Here is a 4,700-nt window from a genome sequence, read left to right as displayed (position 1 = left end):
ACGCGGGATACCCCCTCCCCTCCCGGGAGCCCAGAGAGGGGACAAGGAGGGAAACAAAGCCCGGCGCAGACCAGCCTTAGCGGAGCAAGAGAACCCCAGGTGCACTCACCCCGCGGCTCAGCTCAGAGATCGGGGTGCCCCGCTGCAGCCGCTCCCCCGCTCCCGCGTCCACTCTGAGCGGCGTCCACTCTGAGCGCTAGCGCCGCGCGCGCAGGGAGAGGCCGCAGCCCTAAGAGCTCGGCCTGGGGGCGGGGCCGGGGGTGGGGCTCCGGACGGAAGTGGGGCGGGGGACCAGCGGGGGAGCCCCATCAGGGGGCCCTGGAAGCCTCCAGGGGGTTCCTGTGTGGGGAAAGCCTTCCAGAGGGTACTATGCACCCCCACATGCACATGCATGAGAGAACACCTTGAGACACCCCCCCTTTGGGAACCTAATGACAGAGGGAACCCCTATCCTGCTCCCCCTCCCCTTCCAGGTGCTGATCGTGGCCATGGCAACGGATGGAGGGACTGGAAGCCCGGAACAGCAGAGGGCTCCCCAAACACACCCAAATACTGGAGGTCGGATAAGGGGCAGAAGAGCCCCACCCAGTCTGAGCTGGATGGCAGAGGCCGCGCCCCCACATTCACAGAGAGCCCCAGAGGGTGGGGGAGGGGTGCAGGCGCCAAGAGGCTGCCCCCTTGGTTGGGGTCTGGGGCGGGGGGTGAATGGGGACACGGTGGCAGAGGCCCCCACCTTAGGCACAACCCTGAGGAAGGGGCGGAGAGCTCAGGCCCAGATTGGAAACAGATGGGGCCACCGTGCCAGGCCGGAGACACCCGATCCACAGGGAGGGGTGGGTGGGAAGGAGGGGGAGAGGGAGGGGCGGCCCCGCCCAGGCAGCCAATCCCGGCCGTGCTGCTGCCCCGTGCGGGTTTGAAAACTCCAGGGCTGAGACAGGGAACGCAGAGGCCCCTGGGGTTCTGGGAGCTTGGAGAGGCGTTTGGGGAGGGGCGGAGACCCTAAGGGAGAGCGGAGGGCACCGCAGGGGGCTGGCTCCCCATCTGCTCCCACCATTAGTGCTCGGGATGACTCCCCTAGCTCACAGGTATGGAGCTCCCGGTGTGTGCTAAGCGCTGTGCCTGCTCACCTCACCCAACATCACCCCCATTTCCAAAGCGGTTGGCGGAGGAATAGAGAGGTTCATTGTCCAAGGTCAAAAAGAGCAGGGACTGGAACCAAGGTTTGGGTCCAGAGGATGAGCCCTTACCCACAATGCTGCAGGAGGCATGGAGTGGCGCAAGGTTGGGGGAGGAGAAATGGACAAGTTGCTACAAATTTAAAGCGTCCAGGGACACAGCGGGGTTGGACAGAGGCCCCACCCTCAATAAGCGCACTGCACAGTGGGGCAAAGGACGGGCTGTCCCGGGACGGCAGGCAGCTGTGGGAGCTCAGAGGAGGCCCTGATAAGGGTTCAGAGACAATTCACTTTCCAAGGTGGCTATCCATGCCCTGCTATGGCTGCCTCAGAGGGCCTATTCCCCACCTCTCCCGGGCCATCTGCCCCTTTCCCAACCTGTGCCTCAGTTCTCCCCTCTGCAAAACAGTGTATGATGCCACTTCCCCTAGCATTGGGAAGGCCTGCCCTGGAGTTCCCAAAGCCCCGAGCGCACAGTAGGTTCTCTGTGAATGGATGTGGACTATACAGAACACATAGTAGGTGCTGCTAAACACAAGATAACTCCAATATCTCCCCTCTCCACAGCCCAACTATGAAATGCACACAGTAGGTACTTTACGGGGTGCTACACTTGGCACCCCAGCACCACATGGCGCACACAGGAGGTGCTCTGTGTCAACATGAATGTGAAATCAAGCAGTATAACCTCCTCCTGCTTGGCAGGGTACACAGTGGGCCCTCAGGAAATGCCACCAGGAGCACAGTGGGTGCTTTGCTTGCATTTGAAGGCTGATGGCCCAGGCACAGGGCTCATTCATTCACTCAGGAATGAATCCAAGCTCACCCATGTGACCTCAAGGAAGAACCTGTTTTCCCAACTTTATTAAGAACCAGGCCCACAACAGGCGCTCAATGAAGCGAGATGTCAGGGCACCTGGGGCAGAAGCGCTGGTCTCTGGGTTGTCCAGACCCCAGGGGATGGTGGCTGGAGACCCGCCACGCCCTCTCCAGCCAGTCCTGCCCTCTCTGGGCCTCTTGCCCATGTCTCCTTGGAGATGACCTCTTGCCTCCAAGCATGGCAGTGAGCACATGGGCTGGGAACACAGCCACCTTCGAGGTAAGGGTGGGAGAGATCTGGGCGAGGAACGGGGCCTGCATCTGGTCGACCCCAGCTGGGTGACTCCATCCACACAGCAACCTGAATGTCCCCAGTCACAGCTCTAATCACCCCATTCTTTAACTGCCTGGTCCCGGGCCTGCCTCTGCCACCAGGCTGACCTCCGAGGGCAGGGCAGGGCGGGGTCTCTGTCTTGATCAGAGCACACCCGCTGTACTGGGTCCCAGCACCCAGCAGAAGGCATGCGCGGAACACAGCGGGTTCTAGCAAACCTTCACCTAACAGCCAGGACCTCCTCACCAACCGTATTCTCCCAGGGGCACAGCGCGCGGCACCCTCGTCACAAAGCAGGCACCTTCACCCACTTTTTTTTCCTTTTTTTTCCCCCACCCCTTTAAAATAACAATTTCTGAGCACCTACTGTAATGAGCCGTGACTGGTTTGAGGCACTAGGGGCACAGCAGTGACTAAGTCTGACAAAGATCCCTGCCCTCATGGAGCTGATGTTCTAGCGAGGGCAATGGAAGGGAAACAGAAGAAATAAAATACACCAAGGATCAGTTAGCAATAAGTGCTATGAAGATGGACAAACTGAGGGAGGAGGGGGGAGCAAGGGTGGAGTGGGTGGGGGAGGATTTCAGTCTTAAACAAGGTCAGGGAGTAAGGAAGTGACATTTTACCGAAGACCTGAAAGAAGTGAGAGAAATCAATGAGCTTTAAGATAGGTCAACAGAAATTATTCAATTAAAAAATAGGCACAGGACCATGCTTGGATGGTGGAGGAACAGGGAGGAGGCCTGTGTGGCTGGAGCAGAGTGAGCGAGGGGGGGGGACAGAGGGAGGAGGTGAGGGCAGGGAGGGGACAGGGGCAGGTATACAGGGCCTTGTGGGCCCCCAGGGAGGACTTGGGCTTTTACCCCTTGGGAGGTGGGAGCCCTGGAGGGATATGGGCAGAGGAGGAGCAGGACCTGACTCAAGTGCTCACAGGAGCCCTCTGTCCACAGCAAAGACATACTGTAGGAGGTTAGGGGGGTCCAGAGGGGAGGTGACTGCACATATTCAGGCCAGGGGGGCTGAATCAGCTGGGAGTGCAGGAAGGGAGCAGGGCAGAAGTGGGCACATTCTGGACAGACTGAGAAGGCAGAGCCAACAGAATTTCCTAAAGGACTATGGGGCATACATTAAAGCAGGGACGCGAGGACAACTCCAGGGTTTGGGCCTGAGCACCATGGAGGTGAAGAGCTGCCACCTCAGGGAAGCCCTCCCTGACTGTTTTGCCCTCCCAGTGCTCTCGACGGCTGACCCCAGGAGCTCCAGAACGCGCAGTTATGTCCTCTATATGTACCAGGAGGAACCGTCCTTGGGGAGAAGCATGGGGCTCGATCACGTCAGCCCCTGCAGCTGCATTTGGGGGGTAATTTTTTTTTTTCAAAATAACTTTTCTTCTAATTATAAAATAGGCGCGCGCAGCAGAAAATTTAGAGAAAATCAGCATAAAGAAGAATATAAAAATTGCCCATATTGCAGCCTCTCCTGGAGAGAAAATGTGAGCATGTGGTCATTTTCATTCATTCTTTCCACAAACATTTATTGAGTACCTACTGTGTGCCAAGCCAGTGGCGACACAGCAGTGGGCATGACAGCCAGCACCCCTGCCCTCAAGGCAAGTGAGGAAGACAGACACTCATAGGGAAACCAACACTGTCAGTAGCACAATGCTGGTCAGTGCTAAGAGATCCCAACCACAACAACAAATGCACAGTGGGGCTCCAGAAGCTTGGAGGGGCCCAGGGGACTTCTCAGAGGACCTGGTGAAGTCAGCAGATCAGACATACAGGCACCTATGGAACAGACTCTCGGGCAGGAGAAACAGCAAGTGCAAAGGTCCTGAGGCCAGCCGTGTCCTTCTCGGCTTCTGTGTGTGCACATTGGCACTTCCTTTTGAAAATGGAGATCACCATCATAAGGCCATTTCTCTGTGTCCAACCCACGGAGTTCAATCAGTTCCTACTTGTTCTACATTACAAACAACACAGGGAGGGGCATCCACATACAAACCAGTGGCCTGTCACTTCCTGCACGAATGTTCCGACCAATTAAGTATCTCTGTTGGGATGTCCGACAGCCTTTGACACCCACCCTGATGTGGGGCCCCCTCAGCAAAACCACACACACCGAGGTAGGACACCCCCCCACACACACGCACACGCCTATCCCTCTCCCAATCTGTCCCGTTGTCCTCACACTTGGGGCCAAAATCCCTCCAAGTTTCATTTACAGGCAACCGCCAAACTGCACACCCTTGGGATCCAGAGCGAGGGAGAAACTGGTTGGACAGCTTCCTTCCCCAGCACAGTATTCGTGACCTGGGGCCATGGGCGTGTGCCAACCGGCCAGGAGCCTACTTCACCCACACTCACATCACG

The 4,700-nt window shown here is 57.6% G+C and overlaps 1 pseudogene; it reads right to left on the bottom strand.

Annotated features, from left to right (window-relative positions):
* Nucleotides 1-235, bottom strand: part of LOC102756478 — a 62,780-nt pseudogene extending 62,545 nt beyond the window's left edge.
* Between the last annotated feature and the right edge of the window lie 4,465 nt (nucleotides 236-4,700).

The sequence above is a fragment of the Myotis davidii genome, unplaced genomic scaffold (assembly GCF_000327345.1).
Source record: "Myotis davidii unplaced genomic scaffold, ASM32734v1 scaffold341, whole genome shotgun sequence".
NCBI lineage: Eukaryota > Metazoa > Chordata > Mammalia > Chiroptera > Vespertilionidae > Myotis > Myotis davidii.
This window is presented reverse-complemented; position numbering and strand designations above follow the sequence as displayed.